Source organism: Callithrix jacchus, chromosome 3, assembly GCF_049354715.1.
Source record: "Callithrix jacchus isolate 240 chromosome 3, calJac240_pri, whole genome shotgun sequence".
In the NCBI taxonomy this organism is placed as follows: domain Eukaryota; kingdom Metazoa; phylum Chordata; class Mammalia; order Primates; family Cebidae; genus Callithrix; species Callithrix jacchus.
The window spans coordinates 92,268,046-92,287,384 of record NC_133504.1 but is presented as its reverse complement, the minus strand read 5'-3'; the positions used below and the strand labels follow the sequence as shown (position 1 = coordinate 92,287,384).

The 19,339-nt window shown below is 38.5% G+C and overlaps 1 protein-coding gene, 2 non-coding genes and 1 pseudogene across 8 annotated transcripts in view; 2 read left to right on the top strand and 2 right to left on the bottom strand.

Moving 5' to 3' along the window:
- Nucleotides 1–1,104, bottom strand: part of LOC108590839 (nucleoporin Nup43 pseudogene) — a 43,135-nt pseudogene extending 42,031 nt beyond the window's left edge. The window contains exon 1 of the transcript XR_013533005.1: nucleotides 666–1,104. The product of XR_013533005.1 is annotated as a nucleoporin Nup43 pseudogene (transcript). The remainder of the gene's footprint in view (nucleotides 1–665) is intronic.
- Nucleotides 1,034–19,339, top strand: part of TET2 (tet methylcytosine dioxygenase 2) — a 130,858-nt gene continuing 112,552 nt past the window's right edge. For 3 of the 5 annotated variants that reach the window (XM_035293205.3, XM_002745526.6, XM_078366748.1), the window contains exon 1: nucleotides 1,034–1,313. The gene's annotated coding sequence lies outside the window, so the exon portion shown is untranslated. Of the gene's footprint in view, nucleotides 1,314–4,584; nucleotides 4,630–19,339 lie in introns of all 5 variants that reach the window. The other 2 variants (XM_078366749.1, XM_078366750.1) reach the window with 1 other exon arrangement.
- On the top strand, nucleotides 9,644–9,784 carry LOC118152439 (U4 spliceosomal RNA). The gene has a single exon (XR_004741205.1). It is a non-coding gene; the product is annotated as a U4 spliceosomal RNA (small nuclear RNA).
- On the bottom strand, nucleotides 16,873–16,940 carry LOC118152621 (small nucleolar RNA SNORD5). Its single transcript, XR_004741357.1, has one exon. It is a non-coding gene; the product is annotated as a small nucleolar RNA SNORD5 (small nucleolar RNA).

Here is a 19,339-nt window from a genome sequence, read left to right as displayed (position 1 = left end):
TCATTCGGAATTAGCTCTGTATCGGTCGGTTTCTTCATTACTCATTACTTAATTGTACTGGTGGAAACTTCTGCAAAGTAGAGGCTCTTACGGGAGGTAACATGAGCGTTTGAAAGTACAGGTTTATTGCCTACTAGCGAGAAGTAGAGGGTCACTGGTGAGAAACCCATCTCGACTCTGTGAGACGCCCTCCTCTACTCAGCCCACGTGGCCAAAGTAAACAGAAGGTGGGCCGGGGCGGGGAGAAACAGGACTCGGTCAATTTCCCAATTTGTCGGGTCTTTAAAAATACAGGCCCCTAAAGCACTAAGGGCTTGCCCTCAGTGAAACACCGGCGTGCTTCTGCTGAGTGAGATTAAAGCGACAGAAGAGGGAGGACAGGAAAGCGCAGGCAAGGGGATCTAAAGGATAGAGACTCAGGCCTCTGAGAAGGTGGGCGCTAGCGGGGGTGAGGTGCGGGGAGAGGTAGCGTGGGTGGAGGCGACGGCCAATGCAAAGGCGTGTGCGGGTACACCCGCGAGGAGGTGGGTGTGCGCAGGGAGGTGTGCGCGAGACCTCGAAGGGGTGGTGGAGCGCGGACCCACAAAAAGTTTCAAAGGGAAATCTTGGTTCTCAAGTCCTTGTCCAGGCACCCATGCCATCCCAACCCCCCACCCCGCCCCCACCTTCGCTCCTGCCTCGCGTCTTCTCCCGGAGTTGGGGACCCGCAGAGGTCCCCGGGGTCCCCGAGGGCTGCACCCTTCCCCGCTCTCGCCAGTCCCGGCTACCGCCCCGCGCTCATCCGGGCGCGCCACTCCCCCCGCGCCACTGCACAGCGCGAGGGCAGCCCAGGTCTCCACTGCGCGCCCCGCTGTCCGGCCCCAGGTGCCGCGGGCCTTAGTGCTGGACGCCCGGTGCAGGGGGTTAATTGCCCGGGAGCCCGGGCTGAGGGCCCGAGGGCGGCGGTGCAGGCCGGGGCGGAGCGGGAGGAGGCCGGGGCGGAGCGGGAGGAGGCCCGGGCGGAGGAGGAGAGCCGGCGGCAGCGGCAGCGGCCAGACCTCGGGCGGCCGCCGCCGCCTCCTCCGCGAGCGCCGCGCGCCCAGGCCCCGCTCGCATGCGAGTCACGTCCGCCCCCTCGGCGCGGCCGCCCCGAGACGCCGACCCCGCCGAGTGATGAGAACAGACGTCAAACTGCCTTATGAATATTGATGCGGAGGCTAGGCTGCTTTCGTAGAGAAGCAGAAGGAAGCAAGATGGCTGCCCTTTAGGATTTGTTAGAAAGGAGACCCGACTGCAACTGCTGGATTGCTGCAAGGCTGAGGGACGAGAACGAGGTCAGAGCGCTTTTCTTACGCCGCGAAACTCTCCCTTTCCTCTCCCCTTCGCTTTCTCTCGGGCTTCCAGGGACTGGGGAGCAAACCCTGTAATGTCACCCACAAATACCAAGAGGGAAGAGGGAAGCTTCACAAATTACTGGAGCCTCTTCAACATGGCTGACAAATATAGTTTTAATTCCCCCCACCCCTCTTAAACCTGTAGTTCTGTGTTCTCTTCTCTCCTGCTAATGTTCGCCCCTCCTTACCCAGAAAACTTACCTTTGTACCTCTGACGAGCCGGTTTCTCAGCCTTTTAATCCTCAGAAAAGTGATTGTTTAAATTTGCTTTCCTTTCTAAAATAGTTCAGCTTCGGGGGACACTACTTTTCCCTTTAATCCTCTTCCCTGTTTCTTTCGTGTAAGTGAAACGAGCCTCCCGTTTATCCCGAACAACCTCAGACAGAACACGGATAGAGTGTTTTTCGACCCTTTTATCTGCTCTAGGGTCTGAGTCTGGATCTGGGTTTGTGTCCGCCAGTTCTTACCTCCTTATCCCCCTTTTGGGGACTGTACGAAGTGAATGTCACAGGGAGTGGAATTGGAGTACACTGAGTGGGGTTTTGTTTTTTTTCTTAAGTCCGCGCGTTTTGTTAGCGGCGCTGAGTGAAAGAGGAAAGAATAGTTTCTCTGGTTCCCCAACAAGACCAGAACTCACTTTTCTCAAGGTACCTCAGTCTGCGCTGGCTGAGCCTTCTAGCCTGGGGAATGTGTGTAAGAGAATTTGTGGACAAATCTGTGTCCCGGCTTTGTGCTTCTCCCGAATCAGCTTGGTTTGGTTCCTTGGTAAGTGACAGGCAGACACAAAGGCAGGCGCAGGCCCGGGGAGGGGGCGGGAGGGGGTGGGGAGCGCAGCGTTGAGAGTTGCAAGACTGCAAGGTCAGGGGCGCCGAAAGAATGAAACCCAATCCCAGCAAAGAAGTGAAGAGCAGATTTGTAACAGCCCCATCCAATTTCTCTTTTGGCTTCTCTCTTTAGTCTTTCATCTCTCCACCTTTCTCTGTCTCCCCTCTTTACTCTTTGCGCCTCTGTCTGTCTCTCTCTTTCCCTCTCTCTCGCTCTAGCTCTCTGTCTTCTCTCTCTCTCTCTCTCTCTCTCTCTCTCTCTCCCCCTCTCCTCTCTCATACACACATGTACACACACACACTCGTCACTCGCATCTTGCTGAATCTTTTCACTGGGACTGCTTGTCTAGTTTTATTAAGCTAACAGGGTTTCTGAGGAGAGTTTTCTGCCTATGACATAATAAAGAGTGGCCTGGATAGACTCCTGGAAAGGCCGAAAATGCAATAGAAGTGTTATTTGCTGGTTATTACCCTCATGATATACTTTTAATTACATTGACTCAGTTCTCCCTTTTTCATCTAATGTTTAAGAATTGAGAAAAGGATTATTTTCCCGTGGTAAAATTTAGTGCATAAAATTTAGTGAAATATTTATATATTTACCTGTCTAGGGAATAGAATACATTCATGAATTTAAGATCTCAAATCACGCATTGTGATTTTTCCCCTTCAACCAGGGATTATAATGGCCAACTCAAATTCAAAGATATTCATCAACAAATGATCCAACCTAGGAATAAGATTGTATCTTAAGGGACGTTGGGATTCACAGAGAAAAGACATTGGTTTGGTTTGGTGTGAGACTGTGGGTATTGTTGCCTGGCTAATGAAATCATTACATTTGCATTTTAATGGAAAGTTGAAATTCTAGGGGGAGTTATGTTCTTTTACATGTTTGTATGTGTGCTTAATGTTTGGAATAGAATATAAATTTAAACACAATAAATATTGATGTTTTTAAATGTTAGTAAGCAGAGAAGTGTTAGTGAAGGGTTGGATAATAGAGCTGAAATTTAGAAGACAATTTTTAGGATTAAAAAATGGATAGAATGAAAAGCACAATAATAGATATTTCTCCATAAATCGTATTTCCAAAACTATTTGTCCTCAGTAGCTCACTGTGTAACTTTCTATTTTGATCTTTGTTAATTTAATGTAGTTAAGTTTGCTTTAATCATTGATAACACAGCGTTCCTTCACATGATTACATGGGAGAAGCATTACTGATCTCTGTGACATAGAAATGGTTTATTGGTTAGTTCTCATTTGCCCTAAAATTAAAAAAAAAAAAAACAAAAAAAAAAACACTTAGGATTTTACCATTAATGCTGTTCATGGTAAACTATTGAGAAAACTATGGTTAATTATTTCAGCAATTCACAATTAAAAATAAACAATGCCTTTTGCTAACAAAATAGTATTTACTTTTGGAGGACAACTTTTCATACGTTGTGGTATTTACTGCCTTAAGGCTATTCAACTAATAATAGATACAACATTTTCCACTCAAATCAATAAATAAGAATAACTACATTGGTTAATAATTTTGAATATAACTACAAAGACTTGTTTTTTCCTGTCATCAAATTTAGACTTGTTATTTTATGTATCCTGCGTTTATGCTGAAAATAGCTGCTAATTAATACTGTATGAAGTATTTCAGTGATTTTAAGGAAGAGATGTGTATATTAGTCACTCCTCTGAATAAAAGCAACATCCTTTGTTGAAAAAGAGAAATTATTTTTAATAAGTATGGGATAGCTTATAATAAAATACATAACCTCAGTTCTTTATTTACCATCTATGTGATCATACCACCTAGGTGCTCCAAAGATTACATAGGACTGTCTTGGGTTATTGAATTTTAGGAGCATGATAATGGACAATAGCAAGATAGATAGCTTTTTTAAAGCTATGACATTGTTTTGCTTATTTTCTTATTGAATTAATCATTAATGAGAAGTTAACTTGCAGTGAGAGAAATCCCTTGCTTTGTTTAAATTGTTATATTTGCCAAACTCTTCTTAAGGCTTTACTTAGATCTGACGTGCCAGTTTATACCAGAAGCCAGAGAAATTGATATGATTTTGAGGCAGTGGCACATGGTCCTACTAGACATTGGCAAGTGAACATCACTTCCAGAACAAGTGAAGCACACCTGCCAAGGAGTTGTTGTGAAAGAATTCCAAAGTTCTTATTGGGCACTGGTCTTGTAATAGGTAACAAAAATTGGAGTTAATGTTTTAGTTTCACTTGTTGAAGTGAAAAGTTCCCTATCAATTCTTCTAAGACTCCACCCCCAAACAATGTTGTAAGTAAACTATCACTATTAAAATGTATTTCCTTATTTGCTGACCTCATTAAGAAGCCCTTCTTATGATTCATAGGCACGCCTCACAGAAACTGTATTTTCCATCCTGCCCAAAGTCCAAGTAGGTAAATTCTTATGAATTCTTACAAAATTACCTTGAAATAAAATATCTTCAGAAGTTATGGATGCTTGACATTGTATAATGTCAGTGTTTTAGAATAATATTTAGAAAATATTAGATCTACGTTTTATGTTTTAATTGCTTCCAATGCAGATTCAGTTTTGTGTTGTTGTTATTGTTTTAATATAATTTCATAGTCTTATTTAGCAATTTCACATTACTGGAAAGAGTTGTCTTTGTTTTATAAATAACGATGTAGGCTGCTTAAATGTAATTGTTTCCTATCTTGGGAATGGGGTAAAATTTTGGACCAGCTGTCAGTACTTGTTAATCAGAGTAACACTTTGTCAGTGATTATACTACCATCCCACACTAGTTCTTAAGGATAGTAATGGTACCAAAGTCAGCAGCAGTAGAATATCTCCCAAGCCAGCTTTACAATTGGAGCCTTAACTGTGGGAAGAACCAGTTGCCAAGTAGAGCTGGTGGTTATCTGGGAAACTATGCTGAAGAACACAACCACAAATGATTTTGCCAAATATACAGTATTTACTTGGTCTAAATCTCCAATTTCTCTTTCAACTCATTGCCAAAAGTGAGTGAATACTGCAACATTATTGAAGGAGGTTATACAGTACATCTGTTGATTTTGTGTATAGTAGGAGACAAGGGTTCCAACAGGGAGAAGGGGAAAGTGGGAGCATGTGAATCATTGTGACTGTAATCCAAAAAGAATTACATGTATCTGCTTATTTCCAGCACTATTTTTGTCCTAGATTGTACATTGTAGAGACTTGCTGACTTAAAATAGATATATAATCTTTTCTCAATGGAATAGATATTTGGTTCTCCATTCCAAATAACAAATTCTGGATGGATGTGGTGGCTTATGCCTGTAATCCCAGCATTTTGGGAAGCCCAGGTGAGAGATCACTTGAGGCCACAAGTTTGAGACCAGCCTCGGCAACAGGCCCAAGTCACTACAAAAAAATTTAAAAAATTAGTGGGGCATGATGATACATTCCTGTAATCCTAGCTACTCAGGAGGCTGAGGTAGGAAGATGGCTTGAACTCAAACGTTCTAAGTTACTATGAGCTATGATCACACCACTGTACTCCAGCCCAGGCAACAAAAAGGGACCCTATCTCAAACAACAACAAAACCAAACAAAAAAGCACATTCTATCAGCTTTGATACATGTTTTCTCCATTTTTAATGACATGTAATTAAATTTGTCGTGCTTCAAGAAGAAGAAACAGGTAGTAGGTGGATTTTCAATATATTATGTAAAAATAAATTCTGTGATAATATCATCCTACCTGCAGTTTTAAGAGTTCAGAACTCAGGCCAGGTGTGGTGGCTCCCTTTAGGAGGCAAAGGCAGGAAGATCACTTGAGGCCAGGAGTTCTGGACCAGCCTGGGCAACATAGTGAGATACCCTGTCTCTATTCATTAAAAAACAAAAACAAAAAAAGCAGAACTCAATGAATGCTTTATACTCACTGAAAGTTGTTCCTCTAAACTGATTTGAAATCACGTTCCAAATAAACTGAGAATTTAAGAGATGAGACTGGGTGCGGTGGCTCATGCCTGTAATCCCAGGACTTTGGGAAGCCAAGGCAGGCGGATAACCTGAGGTCAGGAGTTTGAGACCAACATGGCCAACATGGTGAAACCCTGTCTCTACTAAAAATACAAAATTAGCCAGGCATGGTGGTGCATGCCTGTAATCCCAGCTACTCAGGAGGCTGAGGCAGAGGAATCACTTGAGCCTGGACGTGATGGCTCACACCTGTAATCCCAGAACTCTGGGAGGCCGAGGCGGGTAGATCACCTGAAGTCAGGAATATGAGATCAGCCTGTCCAACATACAAACATACAAAATTAGCTGGGTGTGGTGGCACATGCCTGTAGTCCCTGCTACTTTGGAGGCTGAGGCTGCACTGATCCGAGATGGGGCCCTTGTACTCCAGTCTGGGTGAGACAGAGTAAGACTCCATCTCAAAAAAAAAAAGTAAATACATAAGAGATGAATAAATTGGGATGAAGTGTTTTCAGAGGACAGTCTAGGATGTAAAATGAACCAGTTGTTTGACTAAAAATACTACAAATGTTTCTTTCAAATTATATTTCTTTTTTGTCCATTGGAAGGTGGTAATCACTGATTTCTATGTTTTTCTATTCCCTAATAGAACCTACCAGTGACCTCTCAGTCAATATTTAATAAATGTTCTAGAACTAGTGAAAAACCATGTAATTTAGCTGAAAAAAAAAGTATAATCTATTTTCCTTTCTTTTTTTTTTTTTTTTTTGAGATGAGGTCTCTCTCTGTCTCCCAGGCTGGAGTGTAGTGGTGTGATCTCTGCTCATTGCAACCTCTGCCTTCCAGGTTCAAGTGATTCTCCTGCTTCAGACTCCTGAGTAGCTGGGACTACAGGCATGCACCACCACAACTGGCTAATTTTTCTATTTTTATTAGAGATGGGTTTCACCATGTTGGCCAGGCTGGTCTCATACTCCTGGCCTCAAGCTATCTGCCTGCCCCAGCCTCCCAAAGTGCTGGGATTACAGGTGTGAGCCACCGCATCCAGTCTAATCTATTTTCCATGTGTAAGAAAAATATAATGTTAAGTGTCTTGGTGATGGTGATGATGGTTAAAGTAATTAAATGTAATTCCTTACATTTAACTTCTACAGGCTATGACAATTGTCCAATAAAAGCTACCCATTTTAAGCACAAAAGTGAATGATTTTTAGTAACCTTATATGGGATCATATATTTTTAATTGAAATATTTATTGAGATAATTATAGATTCATATGCAATTGTATGAAATAATACAGAGAGATTCCATGTATATTTGCTCAGTTTCCCCCCAGTGGCAACATTTTTCAAAACTGTAATATCATATCACAGCCATGATACTGACATTGATATGGTCTACTAATCTTATTCAGAGATGTCCTCAGTTTAACTTGTACTCATTTGTGTATATTTTGTTTTATACCATTTAATCATATGTTCACTTATTTTTAAACGTTTTTTCCTCAAAACAGAGAAGTTTAACACAGAAGATTAGCACGTTATCAATCATGTGATTGTGCCTTATCAAAACGTATGTCAGAATATAAGTTTTTGTTTTCTTTAAACTTCTTTTTTTGATAGTCTCCTTTATGTTAAGAATATTTTAAGTTGTTTTGTGACATTGTAAGTTGATGTCATTTAATTTATACCTATTTATGAATGAGGAAACTGAAGCCCAGTGAGGTTAAATAACTTCCCTAAGTTCATACACCCAATACATGGTTTAGGCTTAGACAACATTTAAGTTGAACAGTCTGTCTCTAGAGCCAAATCTTTTAATCACTATATTATACTTCCTCATTATCATTGATAGTTGTAAAAGTCCTCTATATAATGTGGACTATATAGAGAAAGACAAAAAAGGAGATTTGAAATGTATACAGTTGGTCACATGAAAACTTTTAGCCAAATGTTCATAACAGCATTATTAATAATGGTAAAAAATGGAAACAACCCAGATGTCTATCAACTCATGAGTGAATAAACAAATTGTGGACATACATACAATGAAATATTATTAAGCAATAAAAATGAATGGATTATTGGTAAATGCTGTGACATAGGTGACTCACAAGGGCATAATAAAGGCCACATATGTTATGCTTTCAATTTTTTTTTTTTTTTTGAGACAGAGTTTTGCTCTTATTGCCCAGGCTCTATGCAACGGCATGATCTTGGCTCACCACCACCTCTGGCTTCTGAGTTCAAGCAATTCTCCTGCCTCAGGCTCCTGAGTAGCTGGGATTATAGGCATGTACCTCTATGCCTGTAATCCTATGGAGAAACCCCATCTCTACTAAAAATACAAAACTTTTTTTGTATTTTTAGTAGAGATGGGGTTTCTCCATGTTGGTCAGGCTGGTCTTGAACTGCCGACCTCATGATTCACCCACCTCAGCCTCCCAAAGTGCTAGGATTACAGTTGTGAGCCACCACGTCCAGCTGATATGCTTTCAATTTTAAGTAATGCTCAGAATAGGCAAATTTAAGGAGACAGAAAGCTTGGCTAGTAGGGGCTAGGGCCAGGGAAATTGGTGACTGCTAATAAGTGTGAGATTTCTTTTGGGGATGATGAAAATGTTCTATAATTAGATAGTAATGATCGCCCAACTCTGTGAATATACTAAAACCCACTGAATTATATGCTTTAAAGGAATGAATTTATTGTATGTGAATTATATTTCAAAACACTGTTGTTATAAAAATGAATATATTTGAGTTAAGTTATTTGGTTTACGTTATGTTAGAAAATATCTTAGGTCTCATCCAAAAAAAATGCAGGAACTGTTTGGATTAAATGGGGCTAAGCGTATCTTTTTAGGAAAGTTTTATTATGCCTGTAATCCTGGAACTTTGAGAGGCCAAGGCAGGAGGCCAAGAGTTTGAGATTAGTCTGGCCAACATCCTCTTATAGATGAGAAGGATACTTAGTCAGTCAAAAGTTTGCATTGTGTTTCATGATAACAGTAGCCTTCAGAGTTTATATGGGATGATTCAATAGATAGTGATTGGTTATATGACTTTGTTAACAGGGCTTAATGTATAGTTGCAAAAAACTTTCTCAGTTATCTTTAGTTACCTAGCCATTTTCTAATTAGTTCAGTAGATGTAACCCAAGTGTTAAAAGGAATGTAACTGGGCATGGTGGCTCACACCTGTCCACTTTGAGAGGCCAAAGTGGGCAGGTCTTTTGAGCTCAGGAGTTAGAGACAAGCTTAGGAAACATGGCAAAATCCCATCTCTACAAAAAATACAAAAGTTAGCTAGATATGGTGGCACAGCCCTGTAGTTGTAGCTATTTGTGGGGCTGTGGTGGGAGGATGGCTTGAGCCTGGGAAGTTGAGGCTGCAGTGAGCCCACTTGGTGCCCCCCTATTTGAGCCTGGGTGACAAAGTGAGATGTTCTCTCAAAAGGAAAAGAAAAAAAAAAGGCTTTTTGCAGTGGCAATATTGTAGCCAATGAGGTTTATCTGAGGCGCGATTATTGCTAATTAAAAACTTTTCCCAATACCCCGCCGTGACAACTTGAAGTATAGTCGGCATTGGCAATTTTTGACAGTCTCTATGGAGACTGAATTTAAAAAATAAACTAAAAAGGAAAAAAAAAAGGAAAGTCATAACAATTGCTGTTCTCATTTAAATTGCTGCAACATGTAGTTAAATCTAGAAATAATAAGAAATTACTAGATTTTGGAAGGTATTAACATCTACGTGAAAACAAGGGCAATGCAGAGCAGAGAGTAAATATCCCCACTTGTAATGTCACAGATTTTAAAATGACAAAGTATCTCCTAGGGTTTAAGCATGTGACTCTTTTTCTGTGTATTGATACTGTGGCATGTTGAAGATGTTAAATAAGGTTGAAAAGGAATTGCTCTGCAGCAGTCTTCATAATGGCAGGAGAAAGTGAGAAACGGTTAGGGTCAGAATGATGATGGCTCTTCACGTTCGCTATACATGGCCACGAGTATTTATAAATACGAGCAGAACTTCTACAGACTCTTTGTGGTAAAATGAGTGAAGATTTTTAACCCTAGTCCCTATGGAACTATGACTAGTAGTTTTGGATACACAGGGTGAATTACTTAAGGTTAATTGTATTTGAATTTCTAACCTTGTGTAATTCTAGATATCAGACATTCTTGTGCAATGCTTTTCTCCCTTTTTATTCTCATGAGAATGTTGGGTTACAGCCAGTTGGATTCCATACCTTGGGACCATGATTGATAACTGGTGAATGGAGAAAATTCACTAATCTGGAAACATTGAGCTTTAGGCTTCAGAGACATATTTAAGGTACCCATGCTATTGTACCCAATAAGGAAGTATATTGGCTTTATATAATTGCTATGATCACTTTTTCAGTGAGCAGCTATAGAATTTTACTTTTTAAGAGCATGATCATAGCATCTACTTGTAGGTTTGTTGAGTATGTATGACAAGCCCAAGATAGATGCTCATGTTAGACCCATCAAGAAGTTGGTGTAGTGATGGTTATGGAAAGCAGTTAGGTAGCATTTAGGTTCTGTTCTCTTTACTAGAGAAATGAGTAGCTTACTTTTCTTTGCCCTCTCTTGTTTCTCTTAAAACTTTGTTAACCTCCTCAGCTGACTATAAAATTTTGTTTACGTATCTCTATAATTTTTTTAAAAGTTGTTCACAGGTTTTAGTGTAGTACTTCATCTTTGCTTTTTAATGCACTTCTAAAAAATGTAAATATTTTCTCAGGAATATTTTGATTTGTTGTTTATTTTTAGCTTTGTTTTTTGTAAGTAATTTCTATGGAAGATACACCATATTCATAAGAAGAAAAATGGGCTGTGAATTTTGCTGATGTACTACTCTCTTCAGAGGGAATTGCCTGTGTTCAAGCACAGAAATGCAGGCAATCTGCCATTTAGGTATGCCATGCAGAGTACTGATATTTTTAACTTGCTACTTTTAACATTTTAAGATTTGTCACAGTTTGTTCTGTGGGTGGGTAAAAGTAACGATAATTTTAATTACAGTTGTCACGCCTCATTAGCCATTGCTAAAACCTACCTTACCAAATCACTTATTTTCTTGATGCAGTGTTAAATCTAGCTTCTATGTCCAGATTATACATTAATGAGAACTATTCATCCAACTGTCAAATGGATTATTATTATAGTATTTTCTCTTGAAATTGATGATGCATTAACAAAAAGGAGTAAAAAAGCTTCATTAGGGAAAATGAAAGCCAGATAACAGAGCATGGTATCTCTGAGTTATTCCTCCTGTTTTTCTTACCTGGCTGCACTAAGAAGGGCACCCATTAAAAAATATCTTAATTATTACTTGTGCTGCCTCTGAAGTAGAGCACCAGAATTTCAGAGTAATACGATACCACACGAGATTCCATCCTTAGCATACTGTCCTGGTCCTATTAATGTTTTTAACCTGTTCTTTCAGCACTTTTCCTGCTTTTGTTTGAAGTCTCTTGCTTTGAAGTTATAGAATTTTTATATTTGCCATTGGCTGTAAAGTTATCTCTGCTGTTTTATAACTTTTCATGATATCTTCATTACAAGGATCAGTTTTAACACCCTCTAATTAGTTCAGATGATTATTAGCTTTTCGTTTGTTCTACTGCGTATTCTGTGTACATTAAAACAGAAGAAGAAACCATTTCTAAGAATACAGTTTCTGATAGTTTCCCAAATTAGAGTGAGCATCTTAAAAAGTGACTTATTAAAATATTAATTCATTTACATTCCTATTTTAATGTACCAAAAGTAACCGATGAAAGGAAGAATACCATAAATGGGTACCTTTCAAATATGAGGGAAGAAAAATGTCCAGCTAAAGATTCTTACCACATAAATTATTTATTTTAGTAAATAATTATTTTAGTACAAACAAAAACAGATACATTTTAGCAGGATAAAAACATACTTTAAACTTCGCATTGTAGATTTTACCTTTCTTCCAATCTAGCCACCAAAACGTTTTTTTCTTCAGTAAAGTTATATTAACTACATAAGCTGAACTTAAAACAAAGTTGTATTTTAATTTTGGAGTTATCTACCACATTACAGCTTGCAAGAAAACACTGGCATAAAGCAAAGCTAACAGACTTTTTGCTAATGGCTCACCTTATTAATGGCTAAGATTTAATTATGTGTTTCTACTGAAAAATCAAACTTGAAAAGGACATTTGGTTACTAACTGTGGGAACTGAAAAATTTTTAACTTTTTTTTTTTTTTGAGGTGGAGTCTCATTCTGTTGCTTAGTCTGGAGTGCAGTGGCATGATCTTGGCTCACTGCAGCCTCTACCTCCCTGGTTTAAGCAATTCTCCTGTCTCAGCCTCCCAAGTAGCTGGGTTTATAGGCACCAGCCACCATGCCTGGCTAATTTTTGTATTTTTAGTAGAAACGGGGTTTCACCATGTGAGCTATGCTGGTCTCAAACTCCTGACCTTAAGTGGTCCACCCGCTTTGGCCTCCTACAGTGCTGGGATTACAGGCATAAACCACTGCACCTCGCCTATTTTTAATATTTTGAAACAATGTATTTACTGTTAAAAATGTGGTTGTGGTTTCAAATAAGAAATTTTATAGACATCAACTATTTGTTTCAACATATATTGTAATTTAAAACTTTTTTATCAACATGTTTTTCAAGGGCATGGGAAATCTAGGATATGGCGTTTTAAAGTGACTTTGAAAACAATTCTTGGGTTTGTTGAGGCCAAAATATTTTTTAAAATACAATGAGTTTAATTTACTGCTGACAGTTTTTCTCCATTTAATATTTTTTTTCTATTGTTTTAATTAGTCATGTCTTTAAAAATCCTCAGGGTTTCTGGGAAATTCTTTAGATTTAGGGGTTAAAAACTTAGTTGTTGATACTGAAATTTTTCTCCAGTATTTGTAAGAATTCAGGTGTTTAAGGAATGGAGTTTACTTTTTTTCTTTTCACAAACCCATTGTAAAAGATATAATGAATGTAAATGAAGGTGAAATCTGAGATAAGAAGAGATGTAATTTTTTTTTTCTTCACTCAAGGAAAGCCATTGAATCAAATGGGTCATGTTGTAATTTAATTGTGTGTAAATTGTAACTTTGTAAATCATTTGCCTACTTAGTGTATATCTCTAGTTTTTATGTAATTCATCTCTCATAATATTTCAGTTTACACTGAAGTAAATGAGCAAACAAGAATAAGTATAAGTCTTGCAAACAGAAAAAGTAGAAAGTGCAGTCAGAATTCGTTGCTGAAATTATAAAATTGATCCTTAATTGAGTTAGGTAGGGCAGTTAGTTTGAATTATAAGAAATGCAACAGGAAAAATTTTGTCCAGTTCTTCCTCTATTTATGGAGGGGGAAAAAAAGGAAAAGCCAAATAAATCACCCTTAGTTAGAGATAATTCCTTGACATCTGTATGCTCATTTTTAGGGCCAAAAATAGTAGGTTTCTCTTTGGAAGCTGTAGAAGCTTTCTCTCCTTCCAGTTACACGTGGTCACATCAACATTTGACACGTGGGAACCGTGCACGTGGCAGCACTATTTACAAACACCATCCTAGGATTCCAGAGACTGATGTAACAGTGGAGAGAGTAAGCTTTGAGTGTCTGAGGGCGGAGGAATCAACACAGTTTAATTCACTGTCAGGGAGCCCTTGTCTCGCTCTGATGGGGTCATGAACCAAAGATCAAGGTGTTCAGGTCAGGATCTTCCCTAATGTACAGTTTTTCTACCAAAGCCTCAAAAGCTGTGCCTAAATACAAGATTAATCTTTTTATGCCCTGCAGCAAATGGAACTAGTCATGCCAAATGATTTTGTGATTTGGAGAAAGGTGAGCAGATGATGCTTTGGATCTGATTATAATTCACAGTGCATGACCTTTAAGTCAGGTTTGCATACCTGCCTCCCAGCCTCAAAAAATCTGACCAGAAAACACTCAAGAAAACTCTTGGTTGATCATGCTCTTTAGTATCTTATTATAGTTACCTTTCCTTTTTCCCTATCCTCTGTAAATTCTCTCAACCCTCCTTCATTTTTAATTTCATATCAAGACCTAGAGCTAAAACAGCCACAAAGCTTTAAGTCTCTACATTTAGAGAATATTTCTCCTATCCCAGAATGATTTTTAGAGCTTTTCATTTATTTTTATCAATACAAAGCAAGTTGAAATTAAAAAAAAAAAAAAAAAAAAAAGGCACCAAGAATTTAAATGTCTAACCCTGTGTATCTGGTATATGTGTACTGGTGCTATTCATTAGCTATAAGCACACTGGCCTGAATATTTAAAATATAAACAGAATTTGAGTTCTTTTTATATTACATCTAAGGATCATTTGAGATGAATGTCATCATTGGTAATCCAAAATGGAAGCCTTCTTGCCTAACAAAGAATTGTAATTAGATTATCAAAGATGAAATTTATAGTTAATTGAAAAGTTAGCTCATTTGACTGCCTCTTTCATAGAATTTGTTTTGTAATTACACTTCCTTTCTAAAAATGGGAAAAATAAGCGTGTTTCAAATGTGATACTATAAATGAAAATTTTTTTTAAATAAAGGATCTTTTCCCAAGAGCTAACCAAGCACCAAATCTGTTTTTCTTTTTCTTTTCTTTTTTTTTTTTTGAGATGTTTCGTTCTGTTGCCCAGGCTGGAGTGCAGGGGCTCAATCTCAGCTCACTGCAACCTCTACCTCCCGGGTTCAAGCAATTCACTGCCTCAGCCTTCTGAGTAGCTGGGATTACAGGCACCCACCACCACACCCATCTAATATTTGTATTTTTAGTAGAGACAGGATTTCACTATTTTGGCCAGGCCAGTCTTAAACTCCTGACCCCGTGATCTACCTGCCTTGGCTTCCCAAAGTGCTGGGATTACAGGTGCTTTTCTTTAATATTTGATATAAGAAAACTTTATATCTGGAATAACTTAAATATTATCTGACCCAAATCTATTAGTTACATATAGAAACTCAGGTTCTAGCCATTTAACATCTAAAGCTGTTCCTATTTAGAGGAAATTTTTACCAAAAAAGTGACTCATTCGGCCATCGATAAAATCTAAGGATAGATGTTTTTTCATTCCATTGCAGAGCAAAAATACCTTCCGAATATGAAAAGATATTACTTTTAGTGTTTATCACTTATAGTTCATTATTGTACATTTCTGATACACTGAATTAAGATATGGTGAGAGTAGGTTGTAGCTTTTTAAAGGTTCTTACTTGCTTGCTTTTTATAGTGTTGGACTAGGAATGCTGTATTTATCTCAATCACCCTGGGCCCAAATAGTAAAAGCTTGGGTGAAATTACTTATGAGTGTACTTTTCCTGCACGGAGCAGAGCCATGACTGAAAACTATTGAGCTTTAACAAAAATCGTCTTATCTTACATTAGAACATTAATACTTTCCCTCCTTCTCAGACCTTTGTTTCATAGTAAATCACATATGGATATAAGCTGCAAGTGCTCAGAATTTGATTAAGGCTACAAGTTAATGCATTTCTGCTAAAAAGGGGATTTAAATGTAACTTTGATTTGACTATACTGTAGTTTCACTTGAAGGGGCAAGCATGCAATAAACATTGACTTATTCAGTGCGTAGGTTGTCTTCATAAAGATGAGAGCGAGTGACAGTTGTCTCTGTATTATAAGATATCAAAATGGTAAATTGAATGTGATGCAAACCAAGGAACAATGTGGAAAGTTTAGGCTGTTCATCATTTTTTCAATTACTACTAAGTGTGTGTATGTGGTGTGTATGTTTTGAACTTTTCATGTTTAAGCTGAATCCTCTTTGGTAGAAATTATCAATTAAACAGACTATAGTAAAAGTGTCTATATATATAGAATGAAAAAATACTGATGTCATGCATTTTTTCCTAGTATCTTGAAGGTGCACAAAATCTTCGGGGCCTTTTGTGTAAACTACTTTTATGTGCTTCCTGTAGAAGACAGCTGAGGCACCAAACATACACACGAAACAAACAGCTTGCTTGGTGATGTTGACATTCGTGCCAGTGTGTTCTCTCTTACATAGGAGTCCCAGGTTACCCTGATGCCTTCCCACATGGTCAAACACATGGAGCTTTCATGTTTACACACAGCTCCAGAATTCTGAAGACTACAGTTGTTTAACTGTGGGATATAGGGAAAAGGAATGGTGTCTCTCTCACTAACTGTTCTGTATCATGAATATTGTTACAGAATAAGAAAGCATTGGCCTTAGTAAAACCTGACTGGAGGAGAAACATGGTAGATGCCTAAAAAAGGCTCCCCTGGCCCACATTGTTTATTTTAAACTATCATTACCACCTGAAAGGGGCTTTTCACTTTGAACTTAAAATAGTATCTTTTAACCCTGAGGAGGGAGCACGTAAGTGAGTAAGCTCTTCAGTATTAAAGAGTGAAGGTGACAAGCCCTGAGGAGTGTTACTCTTTCATAACCAAGCTGACTCAAACTCTCTTAGAAGCTAATAAAGTAACTTAACCATCTCTAAAACTGTTGCTGCATACCTTCATAGTAACAGAGAGTTGGAGTGAGAGCAGCATTTTCTTGTTTTTAAGATCGGGAGACTATAAATTTTTCAATGAAGAATAAATTTTCTATCACAAATTATGAACATTTTAAAAATTTCATTTTTACTTATTTTTTCCTTTTTTTCTTTTTCTCTGTCAGAATTTTTAGTTCATGCCTGTATCATTCAGCAGTTGAACAGTAAAATTCATTGTCTGAAGAACATTTTAAAGATCTATTTCAAACTCTTTTTCCTACTTGTAATGAGTTACCCTATTTGTAGTCTTTTATTCCTCACCCGCTTCTTATCCTTTCCCTCTAAGTCCCCAGAGTCCATTGTGTCATTCTTATGCTTTTGCATCCTTATAGCTTAGCTCCCTCTTATGAGTGAGAACATAGGATGTTTGGTTTCCCATTCCTGAGTTACTTCATTTAGATAATAGTCTCAGTCTTATCCAGGTTGCTGCAAATGCCATTAATTCATTCCTTTTTATGGCTGGTTGTATTCCATCATATAAATAAACCACAGTTTCTTTCTTTTTTTTTTTTTTTTTGAGACGGAAGACGGAATTTCGCTCTTGTTACCCAGTCTGGAGTGCAGTGGCATGATCTCGGCTCACCGCAACCTCCACCTCCTGGGTTCAGGCAATTCTCCTGCCTCAGCTTCCTGAGTAGCTGGGATTGCAGGCACGTGCCACCATGCCCAGCTAATTTTTTGTATTTTTAGTAGAGATGGGGTTTCACCATGTTGACCAGGTTGGTCTCGATCTCTTGACCTCGTGATCCACCCACCTCGGCCTCCCAAAGTGCTGGGATTACAGGCTTGAGCCACCGCACCTGGCCACCACAGTTTTTTTATCCACTCATTGATAAGCATTTGGTTGGTTCCACATTTTTGCAGTTGCAAATTGTGCGGCTATAAACATGTGTTTGCAAGTATCTTTTTCATATGACATTTTTCCTCTGGGTAGATACCCACTAGTGGGATAGCTGGATCAAATGGTAGTTCTACTTTTAGTTCTTTACAGAATCCACACAGCCACAGTGGCTGTACTAGTTTGCATTCCCACCAGCAGTGTAGAAGTGTTCCCTGTTTACAATATCCATGCCAACATCTACTTTTTTTTTTATTTTTATTATGGCCATTCTTGCAAGAGTGTGGAGGTATCACGTGTGGTTTTGATTTGCATTTCCCTGATCATTAGTGTTATTGAGCATTTTTTCATGTGTTTGTTGGCCATTTGTATACCTTCTTTTGAGAATTGTCTGTTCATGTCCTCAGCCCACTTTTTGATGAGATTGTTTTTGTCTTGCTAACTTGGCGGCTTGTAGATTCTGGATATTAGTCCTTTGTTGGATGTGTAGATTATGAAGATTTTCTCCCACTCTGTGGGGTGTCTGTTTACTCTGCTGACTCTTCCTATTGTTGTGCAGAAGCTCTTTTGTTTAAGTCTCACCTATTTATCTCTGTTTTTGTTGCATTTGTTTTTGGGTTCTTGGTCATGAAATCTTTGCCGAAGCCAATGTCTAGAAGGATTTTCCCCATGTTATCTTCTAGAATTTTTATAGTTTCAGGTCTTAGATTTAAATTTTTGATCCATCTTGGGTTTATTTTTATATAAGGTGAGAGATGAGGATCCAGTTTCATTCTTCTACATGTGGCTTGCCAACTATCCCAGCACCATTTGTTGAGTAGGGTGTCCTTTCCCCACTAATTTATGTTTTTGTTTGCTTTGTCAAAGGGTCAGTTGCCTGTAAATATTTGAGTTTGTTTCTGGGTTCTCTATTCTGTTTCATTGGTCTATGTGCCTATTTTTATATCAGTACCGTGCTGTTTTGGTGACTATGGCCTTATAGTATAGTTTAAAGTCACAATTTGTTCTTTTTACTTAGTTTTGCTTTGCCTATGTGGGCTCTTTTTTGTTTCCATATGAATTTTAGAATTGTTTCGCCTAATTCTGTGAAGAATGAAGGTGATATTTTGATGGGAATTGCGTGGTTTATCAACCCTTGACAAAGTGTTTCTGCTTTTCTTAAAATTTTTTTTATTGTCTGCTCCCTCCAATAGATGTGAGTTCTATGAGCTCAGGGACATTGTTTAGGTCACTGACATATAGTCTCAGCATACAAAACAGTGGCTAGCACATGGTGGGCACTCAATAAATATTTGGTGAAAGTTCGAACGAATGAAAATGGTTTCTAAAATGGCAACAACTGTAGTCCCAGCTCTGAGGGCTGAGGCAGGAAGATTGCCTGAGCCCCAAAGTTTGGGATCATAGTGCACTAAGGTTGTGCCTGTGAATAGTTACTGCACTCTAACGTGGTCAACACAGTGAGAACCCATCTCTTTAAAACGTGGAAGTGATATAATCTTATTTTTACTGCTTTTCTCTTTAAGGCTACCAGTGTTGTCTTTTCTCTGCTGATTTCCCCTCATTGGAAATTAAAGATAGATAAAATATTCATTGCTTTTTTATAGGTGAATTTAGGCTTTTGAATCCATGAGGAATGGCTGAGATAATCTTCCAGGAACTTCTGGAGCCAAGGAAACATTCGTAGCTAAAATACCATGTATATTGGCAACTGTACTCTTTTACAATACTAGTGTTTCAATTACATA